The sequence below is a fragment of the Scyliorhinus torazame genome, chromosome 28 (assembly GCF_047496885.1).
Source record: "Scyliorhinus torazame isolate Kashiwa2021f chromosome 28, sScyTor2.1, whole genome shotgun sequence".
Lineage (NCBI taxonomy): Eukaryota > Metazoa > Chordata > Chondrichthyes > Carcharhiniformes > Scyliorhinidae > Scyliorhinus > Scyliorhinus torazame.
In genome coordinates this window covers 33,852,295-33,865,305 of record NC_092734.1, presented here as the reverse complement: position 1 = coordinate 33,865,305, position 13,011 = coordinate 33,852,295, and the positions used below count along the sequence as shown (strand labels likewise).

At 49.9% G+C, this 13,011-nt stretch overlaps 1 long non-coding RNA gene across 1 annotated transcript in view; it reads left to right on the top strand.

Annotated features, from left to right (window-relative positions):
• Positions 1 to 8,394, top strand: part of LOC140403677 (uncharacterized) — a 39,339-nt gene extending 30,945 nt beyond the window's left edge. Inside the window, exon 3 of the long non-coding RNA XR_011938382.1 lies at positions 6,079 to 8,394. This is a non-coding gene — a long non-coding RNA (uncharacterized lncRNA). The remainder of the gene's footprint in view (positions 1 to 6,078) is intronic.
• Positions 8,395 to 13,011: the final 4,617 nt, after the last annotated feature.

The following is a 13,011-nucleotide window of genomic DNA, read 5'->3' as shown; positions in this document are numbered from 1 at the left end:
CACAGAGTGTGACAGAGAGTGACAGAGTTACAGAGAGTGACAGAGTGTCACAGAGAGTGACAGAGAGTGGCACAAAGAGTGACAAAGTGACAGGGAGTGACAAAGTGACAGAGAGTGACAGAGAGTGACAAAGAGTTACAGAGAGTTACAGAGAGTGACAGAGAGTGACAGAGTGTCACAGAGCGTGACAGAGAGTGACAAAGAGTTGCACAGAGAGTGACAGAGTGTCACAGAGAGTGACAGAGAGTGACAGAGTTACAGAGAGTGACAGAGTGTCACAGAGAGTGACAGAGTGACAGAGAGTGTCACAGAGAGTGACAGAGAGTGACAGAGAGTTGCACAGAGAGTGACAGAGTGTCACAGAGAGTGACAGAGTGTCACAGAGAGTGACAGAGTGACAGAGAGTGTCACAGAGAGTGACAGAGAGTGACAGAGAGTTGCACAGAGAGTTACAGAGAGTTACAGAGAGTGACAGAGTGTCACAGAGCGTGACAGAGAGTGATAAAGAGTTACAGAGAGTTACAGAGAGTGACAGAGTGTCACAAAGAGTGACAGAGAGCCACAGAGTGTGACAGAGAGTGACAGAGTTACAGAGAGTGACAGAGTGTCACAGAGAGTGACAGAGAGTGGCACAGAGAGTGACAAAGTGACAGGGAGTGACAAAGTGACAGAGAGTGACAAAGAGTTACAGAGAGTTACAGAGAGTGACAGAGAGTGACAGAGTGTCACAGAGCGTGACAGACAGTGACAAAGAGTTGCACAGAGAGTGACAGAGTGTCACAGAGAGTGACAGAGAGTGACAGAGTTACAGAGAGTGACAGAGTGTCACAGAGAGTGACAGAGTGACAGAGAGTGTCACAGAGAGTGACAGAGAGTGACAGAGAGTTGCACAGAGAGTGACAGAGTGTCACAGAGAGTAACAGAGTGTCACAGAGAGTGACAGAGTGACAGAGAGTGTCACAGAGAGTGACAGAGAGTGACAGAGAGTTGCACAGAGAGTTACAGAGAGTTACAGAGAGTGACAGAGAGTGACAGAGTGTCACAAAGAGAGACAGAGTGACAGAGAGTGGCACAGAGAGTGACAAAGTGACAGGGAGTGACAAAGTGACAGAGAGTGACAGAGAGTGACAGAGAGTGACAGAGTGTCACAGAGCGTGACAGAGAGTGACAAAGAGTTACAGAGAGTTACAGAGAGTGACAGAGAGTGACAGAGTGTCACAGAGCGTGACAGAGAGCCACAGAGTGTGACAGAGAGTGACAGAGTTACAGAGAGTGACAGAGTGTCACAGAGAGTGACAGAGTGACAGAGAGTGGCACAGAGAGTGACAAAGTGACAGAGAGTGACAAAGTGACAGAGAGTGACAGAGAGTGACAAAGAGTTACAGAGAGTTACAGAGTGTCACAGAGCGTGACAGAGAGTGACAAAGAGTTGCACAGAGAGTGACAGTGTCACAGAGAGTGACAGAGAGTGACAGAGTTACAGAGAGTGACAGAGTGTCACAGAGAGTGACAGAGTGTCACAGAGTGTCACAGAGCGTGACAGAGAGTGACAAAGAGTTGCACAGAGAGTGACAGAGTGTCACAGAGAGTGACAGAGAGTGACAGAGAGTGACAGAGTGTCACAGAGAGTGACAGAGAGTGACAAAGTGTTACAGAGTGACAGAGAGTGACAGAGTGTCAGAGAGAGTGACAGAGAGTGACAAAGAGTGACAGAGAGTCACAGAGAGTGACAGAGAGTTGCACAGAGAGTGACAGAGTGTCACACAGGGTGACAGAGAGTGACACAGAGAGAGGCAGAGTGTCACAGGGAGTGACATAGAGAGTGACAGAGAGTGACACAGAGTGTGACAGAGAGTGACAGAGAGAGTGACAGTGTTACAGAGAGTGACATAGAGAGTGACAGAGTGTCACAGAGAGTGACAGAGCGTGACAGAGTGACAGAGAGCCGCAGAGAGTGACAGAGTGACAGAGCGTGACAGAGTGTCACACAGGGTGACAGAGAGTGACACAGAGAGAGGCAGAGTGTCACAGAGAGTGACAGAGAACCGCAGAGAGTGACAGAGAGTGACAGAGAGTGACATAGAGAGTGACAGAGTTACAGAGAGTGACATAGAGAGTGACAGAGCGTCACAGAGAGTGACAGAGTGACATAGAGAGTGACCGAGTTACAGAGAGTGACATAGAGAGTGACAGAGTGTCACAGAGAGTGACAAAGTGACAGGGAGTGACAGAGCGTGACAGAGAGTGACAGAGAGTGACAAAGAGTTACAGAGAGTGACAAAGAGTTACAGAGAGTTACAGAGAGTGACAGAGTGACAGAGAGTGTCACAGAGAGTGACAGAGAGTGACAGAGAGTTGCACAGAGAGTTACAGAGAGTTACAGAGAGTGACAGAGTGTCACAGAGCGTGACAGAGAGTGATAAAGAGTTACAGAGAGTTACAGAGAGTGACAGAGTGTCACAAAGAGTGACAGAGAGCCACAGAGTGTGACAGAGAGTGACAGAGTTACAGAGAGTGACAGAGTGTCACAGAGAGTGACAGAGAGTGGCACAGAGAGTGACAAAGTGACAGGGAGTGACAAAGTGACAGAGAGTGACAAAGAGTTACAGAGAGTTACAGAGAGTGACAGAGAGTGACAGAGTGTCACAGAGCGTGACAGAGAGTGACAAAGAGTTGCACAGAGAGTGACAGAGTGTCACAGAGAGTGACAGAGAGTGACAGAGTTACAGAGAGTGACAGAGTGTCACAGAGAGTGACAGAGTGACAGAGAGTGTCACAGAGAGTGACAGAGAGTGACAGAGAGTTGCACAGAGAGTGACAGAGTGTCACAGAGAGTAACAGAGTGTCACAGAGAGTGACAGAGTGACAGAGAGTGTCACAGAGAGTGACAGAGAGTGACAGAGAGTTGCACAGAGAGTTACAGAGAGTTACAGAGAGTGACAGAGAGTGACAGAGTGTCACAAAGAGAGACAGAGTGACAGAGAGTGGCACAGAGAGTGACAAAGTGACAGGGAGTGACAAAGTGACAGAGAGTGACAGAGAGTGACAAAGAGTTACAGAGAGTTACAGAGAGTGACAGAGAGTGACAGAGTGTCACAGAGCGTGACAGAGAGCCACAGAGTGTGACAGAGAGTGACAGAGTTACAGAGAGTGACAGAGTGTCACAGAGAGTGACAGAGTGACAGAGAGTGGCACAGAGAGTGACAAAGTGACAGAGAGTGACAAAGTGACAGAGAGTGACAGAGAGTGACAAAGAGTTACAGAGAGGTACAGAGAGTTACAGAGAGTGACAGAGTGTCACAGAGCGTGACAGAGAGTGACAAAGAGTTGCACAGAGAGTGACAGAGTGTCACAGAGAGTGACAGAGAGTGACAGAGTTACAGAGAGTGACAGAGTGTCACAGAGAGTGACAGAGTGTCACAGAGTGTCACAGAGCGTGACAGAGAGTGACAAAGAGTTGCACAGAGAGTGACAGAGTGTCACAGAGAGTGACAGAGAGTGACAAAGAGTGACAGAGAGTCACAGAGAGTGACAGAGAGTTGCACAGAGAGTGACAGAGTGTCACACAGGGTGACAGAGAGTGACACAGAGAGAGGCAGAGTGTCACAGGGAGTGACATAGAGAGTGACAGAGAGTGACACAGAGTGTGACAGAGAGTGACAGAGAGAGTGACAGTGTTACAGAGAGTGACATAGAGAGTGACAGAGTGTCACAGAGAGTGACAGAGCGTGACAGAGTGACAGAGAGCCGCAGAGAGTGACAGAGTGACAGAGCGTGACAGAGTGTCACACAGGGTGACAGAGAGTGACACAGAGAGAGGCAGAGTGTCACAGAGAGTGACAGAGAACCGCAGAGAGTGACAGAGTGACAGAGAGTGTCACAGAGAGTGACAGAGAGTGACAGAGAGTTGCACAGAGAGTGACAGAGTGTCACAGAGAGTGACAGAGTGTCACAGAGTGTCACAGAGCGTGACAGAGAGTGACAAAGAGTTGCACAGAGAGTGACAGAGTGTCACAGAGAGTGACAGAGAGTGACAAAGTGATACAGAGTGACAGAGAGTGACAGAGTGTCAGAGAGAGTGACAGAGAGTGACAAAGAGTGACAGAGAGTCACAGAGAGTGACAGAGAGTTGCACAGAGGGTGACAGAGTGTCACACAGGGTGACAGAGAGTGACAGAGTGTCACACAGGGTGACAGAGAGCCGCACAGAGTGACACACAGGGTGACAGAGAGTGACACAGAGAGAGGCAGAGTGTCACAGGGAGTGACATAGAGAGTGACAGAGAGTGACACAGAGTGTGACAGAGAGTGACAGAGAGAGTGACAGTGTTACAGAGAGTGACATAGAGAGTGACAGAGTGTCACAGAGAGTGACAGAGCGTGACAGAGTGACAGAGAGCCGCAGAGAGTGACAGAGTGACAGAGCATGACAGCGTGTCACACAGGGTGACAGAGAGTGACACAGAGAGAGGCAGAGTGTCACAGAGAGTGACAGAGAACCGCAGAGAGTGACAGAGAGTGACATAGAGAGTGACAGAGCGTCACAGAGAGTGACAGAGTGACATAGAGAGTGACCGAGTTACAGAGAGTGACATAGAGAGTGACAGAGTGTCACAGAGAGTGACAAAGTGACAGGGAGTGACAGAGCGTAACAGAGAGTGACAGAGAGTGACAAAGAGTTACAGAGAGTGACAAAGAGTTACAGAGAGTGACAGAGAGTGACAGAGAGTTGCACAGAGAGTGACAGAGTGTCACAGAGAGTGACAGAGTGTCACAGAGAGTGACAGTGTCACAGAGAGTGACAAAGTGTGACAGAGTGTCACAGAGAGTGACAGAGAGTTGCACAGAGAGTGACAGAGAGTGACAGAGTGTGACAAAGAGTTACAGAGAGTTACAGAGAGTGACAGAGTGTCACAGAGCGTGACAGAGAGTGATAAAGAGTTACAGAGAGTTACAGAGAGTGACAGAGAGTGACAGAGTGTCACAAAGAGTGACAGAGAGCCACAGAGTGTGACAGAGAGTGACAGAGTTACAGAGAGTGACAGAGTGTCACAGAGAGTGACAGAGTGACAGAGAGTGGCACAGAGAGTGACAAAGTGACAGGGAGTGACAAAGTGACAGAGAGTGACAGAGAGTGACAAAGAGTTACAGAGAGTTACAGAGAGTTACAGAGAGTGACAGAGAGTGACAGAGTGTCACAGAGCGTGACAGAGAGTGACAAAGAGTTGCACAGAGAGTGACAGAGTGTCACAGAGAGTGACAGAGAGTGACAGAGTTACAGAGAGTGACAGAGTGTCACAGAGAGTGACAGAGTGACAGAGAGTGTCACAGAGAGTGACAGAGAGTGACAGAGAGTGACAAAGAGTTACAGAGAGTGACAGTGTGTCACAGAGAGTGACAGAGAGTTGCACAGAGAGTGACAGAGAGTGACAGAGTGTCACAGAGTGTCACAGAGTGTCACAGAGTGTCACAGAGCGTGACAGAGAGTGACAGAGTGTCACAGAGAGTGACAGAGTGTCACAGAGATTGACAGAGAGTGACAAAGTGTGACAGAGAGTGACAGAGAGTGACAGAGTGTCAGAGAGTGACAGAGTGACACAGAGAGTGACAGAGAGTTGCACAGAGAGTGACAGAGTGTGACAGAGAGTTTCAGAGAGTGACAGAGAGTGACTGAGAGTGTCACAGAGTGGCAGAGAACTACAGAGAGTGACAGAGAGTGACAGAGAGTGACAGAGTGTCACAGAGTGTCACAGAGTGTCACAGAGAGTGACAGAGAGTGAGAGTGTCACAGAGAGTGACAGAGTGTCACAGAGAGTGACAGAGAGTGATAGAGTGTCACAGAGAGTGACAGAGAGTGACAAAGAGTTACAGAGAGTGACAGAGTGTCACAGAGAGCCACACAGTCACATGGGGGGAGAGAGCAGATTGAAACAGGTAATAACGGTTTAGAGACCGTTTAGAACTCAAAGTCCACTCAAATCATTTTCATTTGTCCCGCGTTAGATCCTTCAGCCTCCAACGCATGCGGAGGGCGACACGGCTTTCCTGACCCCTCTCTATCTCCCGTTTCCCTTGCAGTGAAATCTTCAAAGTTCAAGAGGCTCCTGCAGAAGTGCAGCTTGTGTTTGAAGGCGGAAGCTCACAAAGGGCACACAAAAGCATGGCCCCCGATAATCCCACTGCCCGGATTCTAAGGGGGGCGACGGGACCAACAGCTGATGGAGGCAAAGCTCGCTGATGGTTCCAGAGAAAGTGTGCCATACCCACTGTCGGCAATATATCTCTCTACTTTTATAATGTTGCAAAAAATCAATCATTAACTGAACACTGTGCTTGGCAAACAGCGAACAAGTCTTCTTTTAACAGTTTGTGTTCATTATCCTCAATCCATATCTTAATGATTATTTACCTGGATTATCTGCATATGATAGGATGTATTAGGGGTCATGCGGGACTGTGAAGCCGTGATGCTATTGGCTGACAGATCCCGGGTCCTGGTTGGCTGTTGACTCCTGGCTCCGCCCTGAAGGCGGAGTATAAGAACCCGAGCTTCTCCCCGCTGCTCCATTCTGTTGCTGAACTGCTGGGGACCAGTCTCGCTTAATAAAGCCTCATCGACTTCATCGCTACTCGTCTCTCTCGTAAGTCATTGTGCGCTACACTGCACAACCAGCTTTTCATATGTACTGACACACCTGCTGATTGGTTTGAACCATGATGCTCAGATCTCTCTATTTGCTGCCCAGAGACTGGCTCTTTGTTCTAACGAGCAGACATTTACGCTCCCCATCGTTATTCGCCCACCCATCTCGCCCCATCAACATGTCCTTCCATTGACTTTACGGCCCCCCCCCCCCCCCCGACCCTCCGACTCCTCCCGCTCGTGATTCAACTTTGGCCATTACAGGAGGAGGAAGGGCAAAGGCACCAGGAATTCTGCTCCCGCCCTCTCTTCAGTTCTGATGAAGCTGCCTCACGGCGCCGAGGTCCCGGGTTCGATCCCGGCTCTGGGTCACTGTCCGTGTGGAGCTTGCACATTCTCCCCCCGTCTGCGTGGGTTTCACCCCCCACAACCCAAATATATACAGGGTAGGTGGATTGGCCACGCTAAATTGCCCCTTAATTAGAAAAAATGAATTGGGTGATCTAAATTTATTTTATAAACAGTTTGGATGAAGGACCAGAGGACTCGAAACATTAACTCTGCTTTCCCCCTCCTTACAGATGTTGAGTGCCCTGCCCCCCCCCCCCCCCGCCCCCACCACCACCACCACCACCACCCCCCACCGTCCTCTGCGCTTGTTTCAGATTCCAGACTCCGCAGTATTTTGCTCATCTGTGTGTGAGTTGTGAGTTGCCACCCTGATGTGTTCAATGCTTCTCCGGGTTCGCTCCAGGTTTGAACATCTACCCGGTTCGGAATTAAAGATCTGGTGAAGTCAACAAGAACAAAATTTGAACGGGGCAGCAAAAAAATTGAGAGAGAGTTTCTCCACTCACATCGGTTTCCCCCTGAAGTGCGGTTGTTCATTATTGCAGCTCGTAATTAATCTTCATCGCCAGCAAAACAAAAATCGAAACATGCGGACAGACGGATTAGGAGCAGGAGTAGGCCACTCGACCCCTCGAGTCTGCTCCGCCAATCAATACGTTCACAGCTGATTGACTCAGACCATGTTCCTCTCCTGGTCCATCCAGTTTACGTCCCTTGTTAGTTCCCCATTTCCATTGGCAACCGAGATGGACGAAGGACCACATTTGCCAGTCCACAGGAAGAACAACTTCGAACCATGTGGAAATCTTCCAACATTTCTGTCACAATTTGCTAGTCAAGCAGATCATTCTGTTGACCCCCCCACCCACCCCCACCCCCCCCCCCCCCACCCCACCCCCACCCCACCCCCCACACACACCTCCTTACAGACCAGAAGGGGATCTGTGGCATTCTCCCAAATGGCCTCGCTGTAAGCGCTGATTAAAAGACTCTTTGATGGGCTCCCTCAGACCCTTAGTGTCTCTGCAGCCTCGGTAAGAATTCCCCCCCATCAGGCAGAACTGAGGAAGCCCTGTGACTGGGGCCTGAAATGCTGATCTCCCTGAGCATTTATCTCCACTTTGCCGGGAGTTTAAAGGCTCAGAACAGGAACTTCAGAACTTGTCCACGAATGTAACAAAACTCCCTCATTTCCACACACACACTCCGAAACCCAGAACAGACTGCGATTTAATAAAGCAAAAAAGGGACCAACAATGTAACTACGCCAGAGCAACAATGCGTTTCCATTCTGAGTGACTCTGTTTCTGTCGCTGTGGCGGGCGGCTGTGGTTAATGTCTATGTACGTGCTTTCAAGATGAGAGCTTTTGATTCTTTAATTAAATACATTTGCCCTTCACGTGTTGCTTTCTCTGACAAGTTGCGCCTTTTGAAGGGAAATTGCTCGCCCACAAGGGGAGGCAGTCACGTAGTGGCAGTGTCACAGGACTAGTAATCCAGGAGAATGCTCTGGGGGCCCGGGTTCAAATCCCACAGGGGCAGATGGTGAAATTTGAATTCAATTTTTTAAAAAACGGATATAAAAGTCGAATGATGACCACAAATCGATTGTCGTGTAAAAAAAAAAAAACCCCCACCTGGTTAACTAACGTCCTTCAGGGAAGGAAATCTGCCGTCCTTGCCCGACCTGACCTACATGTGACTCCAGACCCACAGCAATGTGGTTGACACTTAAATGAAATGGCCGAGCGAGGCACTCAGTTGTATTCAACCACTGCAAATTCTTAAGGAATGAACCCAAACGTATCACCTCGCATCGACCTAGGCTCCGGGACACAAAGCTGCAAACCCAGCCCTTGAGAGAGCTATTTCGCAGACTAGACAAGCCTGCCATAGTCCTACGTGCCAACAATATCTTACAGACAATGTCTCAGCCACCTCCATCACCATTCGTGGGTATGTCCTGGACCCCATGACATCTCATGGCATCAGGTTAAGCATGGACAAGGAAACCTCCTGCTGATGACCACATACTTAGCTGATGAATCAGTACTCCTCCGTGTTGAACACCACTGGGAGTAAACACTGAGAGTCGCGAGGGTGCGGAACGCACTCTGGGTGGGGTGACTTCGACTTTCATCTCCAATAGTGGCTCGGTAGTACCAATCCAGACCGAGCTGGCCGGGTCCTAAAGGACAGAGCTGCTAGGCTGGGACTACAGCAGGTGGTGTGGGAAAAAACAAGAGGGAAAAACATACTTGACCCCCATCCTCACCAACCTGCCTGTCACAGATGCATTTGACAGAAAATGGCTCACTCCTTGTGATAAATTTCATCTTCACATTGAGGATACGTGCCATCGTGTTGTGTGGCACTATAATAGTTCTAAATGGGATAGATTCAGAATAGGCCTAGCAACTCAAGACTGGGCAACCATGAGACACTGTGGGCCATCAGCAGCAGCAGAACTTTGCACAACCGCAGGCAGGCTTCAAGGCCCATGCCAAGATTAAATTTTTAAAAAGCTTTCAAGTAACTATTGCAGTTTTTAACATTGTTGAAAACATTGATTTTAAACAATGTTTAACAACTCTTGGCCCAGAGGCAGGAACTCTACCCCTGATCAACAGGGCCTCCCGCATCCTGAGGTGGTGGAAGCCGCCTTTTTGACGAGGCTGTAGCAGTTTACAGGACTGCGTGGGCTACTAGGCCCGAGTTAAGAACCGCCACATTGGTTCTGGCTTAGGGTCACCAATTCATAGAAAATACAGCACAGAACAGGCCCTTCGGCCCACGATGTTGTGCCAAACCTTTGTCCTAGATTAATCATAGATTATCATTGAATTTACAGTCCAGAAGGAGGCCATTCGGCCCTTTGAGTCTGCACCGGCTCCTGGAAAGAGCACCCTACCCAAACTCAACACCTCCACCCAACACTAAGGGCAATTTTGGACATTAAGGGCAATTTATCATTGGCCAATTCACCTAACCTGCACATCTTTGGACTGTGGGAGGAAACCGGAGCACCCGGAGGAAACCCATGCAGACACGGGGAGGACGTGCAGACTCCGCACAGACAGTGACCCAAGCCGGGAATCGAACCTGGGACCCAGGAGCTGTGAAGCAATTGTGCTATCCACAACGCTACCGTGCTGTCCTTAAGAACAAATAAATCTACACTATATCATTTTACCGTAATCCATGTACCAATGCTGCTTGAAGGTCCCTAATGTTTCCGACTCAACTACTTCCACAGGCAGTGCACTCCATGCCCCCACTATTCTCTGGGTAAAACCAATTCTGGTTGGAGATATTCCTGATGGCTTCGCCAAGTGAAAGGAAAGGTAGAGAATTGTTTAAATAGTGATATATTGGGAAGTGTGGATGTGCAAAGCGGTCTGGGTGTCCTCTCAATGAAAGTGGCGAGGCAGGTGCAGCAAGCAATTAGGAGAGCAAATGGTATGTTGCAAGAAGATTTGAGTTTAGAATTGGGATGTCTAACTGCAGTTATAAGGGCCTTGGTGAGCCACACCTGGACTATTGAGGGCAGTTTTGGTCTCCCTACCTAAGAAAGGATATTCTTGCCACAGAGGGGGTGCAGTAGAGGTTCACCAGGCTGACATCAGGGTTGGCATGACTCTCCTGTGAGGAGAGATTGGTTCAATTGGGCCTGTAGTCACTCGAGTTTAGAAAGATGTGAGGAGATCTGATTGAAATGTATAAAATTCTAACAGGGTTGGACAGACTGGACGCAGGGAGGATGTTTTCCGAGTTGGGGAATCTAGAACCAGGGGACACAGTCTCAGGTTACGGGATTGACCATTTAGGACTGGGGTAAGGAAAGATTTCTTCATTCAAAGGGTAGTGAAGCTGTGGAATTCTCTACCACAGAAAGCTGTGGAGGCCGAGTCACTGAATGTATTCAAGAGATAGACTTTTTTTATACTTTAATGGCATCAAGGGGAACGGGGAGAAAGCGGGAATATGGCATTGTGATCGCTCATCAGCCAGGATCATATTGAATGGTGGAGCAGGCTCGAAGGGCCGAATGGCCTACTCCTCGTTTCTGTTTTCTCTGACAACTCACCACATGCCATCTGACCATGTGGCATGTATGCCCGTACGTCCGATCACATTGGGCAGGAATGCTCTGGGTGCAGGGTGGTGGGCTGGGAAAATGGTTGGGAGGCGTGTCGGGACAGCTTCCCGACACACTCCCACCAGTGGCAATGTTTCCTGATGTCTTTAGCGAGGGCAACCTGGTCAGCGTTAGCTGATCTGGCCTAGAATGAATCCTGCCCCACACGTAGGGTAGACGGAGACCACCTGGTGCGATTCAGCCAGAAGCTGGGGGCTGGATTCTCCGTTTCAGGGACTATGTCCTCACGCCACCTTAAAAACTGGCGTGAAAAGGCCACATATTCATAGCCCTGCAGGGGGCTCGCAGGAACCCGTCGTGATTCGAGCAGCCTCAGGTGCAGATACGGCCCCCTGCACTTCCAGGCCAGAAGCCGGACACGGGCAGGGCGGCAGCCATCAGTGGCCGCGCCGTGCTGCATGGCAGACTCAAACCGCGCAGCTGAACCTTAAACATAGTGCCCCCCGATCGGCTGCGCGCCCGACACGGACCGCCTACCCAAAAATACCCCGGTCCTGTGGTGATATGCATCACTATAAGTACACAAGGGGTTAATGTAGATACACTACAACTAAGTAAACACTAGAGGGAGCACCAGAGGCATCATGACATGCAGACATACAGCTAATGAACACATAGAATAGGACACGGCCAATGGGCAGTCAAGACACCCAGAGGTGACACTACAACAAGGGGGCATTAAAAGGACAGGGCACACATGCTCTTTCTCTTTCCACAGGCGACACTTAGAGAGTAGGACAGGGGCAGATCAGAAGCATCCCACCCACCACGTGGCTTAGAGCAGACTGGTTAGTTAGACTGAGTTACTATAGCAAGATCAGCAGGAGAGTCGAACTCAAGTAGGAGAATTGTTCATTGTTCAATAAATGTGTTAAACCATCTCCAAGTCTGAACCTTCCTTTGTCAGAGTATACATCAAGGAAGCTGCTTATGCTACATGATGTAGCATAACACAACAGGGCCAGCCCCCAACCATGGCGACCGCGGAGCGTCCCGAATGGCACGACCATGTTAGATCCATGCCATCGTGACTTCGGCCGGTCGGGGGCAGAGAATGGCGGGCTGGCCTCCAGCAATGGCCACAGGGGGCAGCACGGTAGCAATGTGGATAGCACAATTGCTTCACAGCTCCAGGGTCCCAGGTTCGATTCCGGCTTGGGTCACTGTCTGTGCGGAGTCTGCACATCCTCCCCGTGTGTGCGTGGGTTTCCTCCGGGTGCTCCGGTTTCCTCCCACAGTCCAAAGATGTGCAGGTTAGGTGGATTGGCCACAATAAATTGCCCTTAGTGACCAAAATTGCCCTTAGTGTTGGGCGGGGTTTCTGGGTTATGGGGATAGGGTGGAGGTGTTGACCTTGGGTAGGGTGCTCTTTCCAAGAGCCGGTGCAGACTCGATGGGCCGAATGGCCTCCTTCTGCACTGTAAATTCTATGATAATCTATGACGCGGTGTGGCGCGCTTTTCGGGGCCCAGAGAATCGGGCAACCGGCGCCTGTCCCGATTCCATGTGCAAAACTGAATTCTCCGCTCCGGCGCCGGGTGCGATTTCGGTGTCGGGGCGCGGAGATCCAGCCCAGGGTGTCGCTGAGGTCTTGCACTATCCTCAGGACCCTTCAACTCGATGGAGAGGGGAAGGGCCTGGGAAACCATCTTCCCATCACCGACTATGTCGGGAATATCACAGGGTGGCGCAGACCCCTACAGTCGCGTGCCTTTCTATTTTATGTTTGCCCTATTATGTATTTTCTTTCCATGTACCAAATAATGTGTTTGAGCTGCACGCAGAACAATACTTTTCACTGCACCTTGGTACACGTGACAAGAACCAATCTAATCCAATCCAATCCATCAAGTCCGC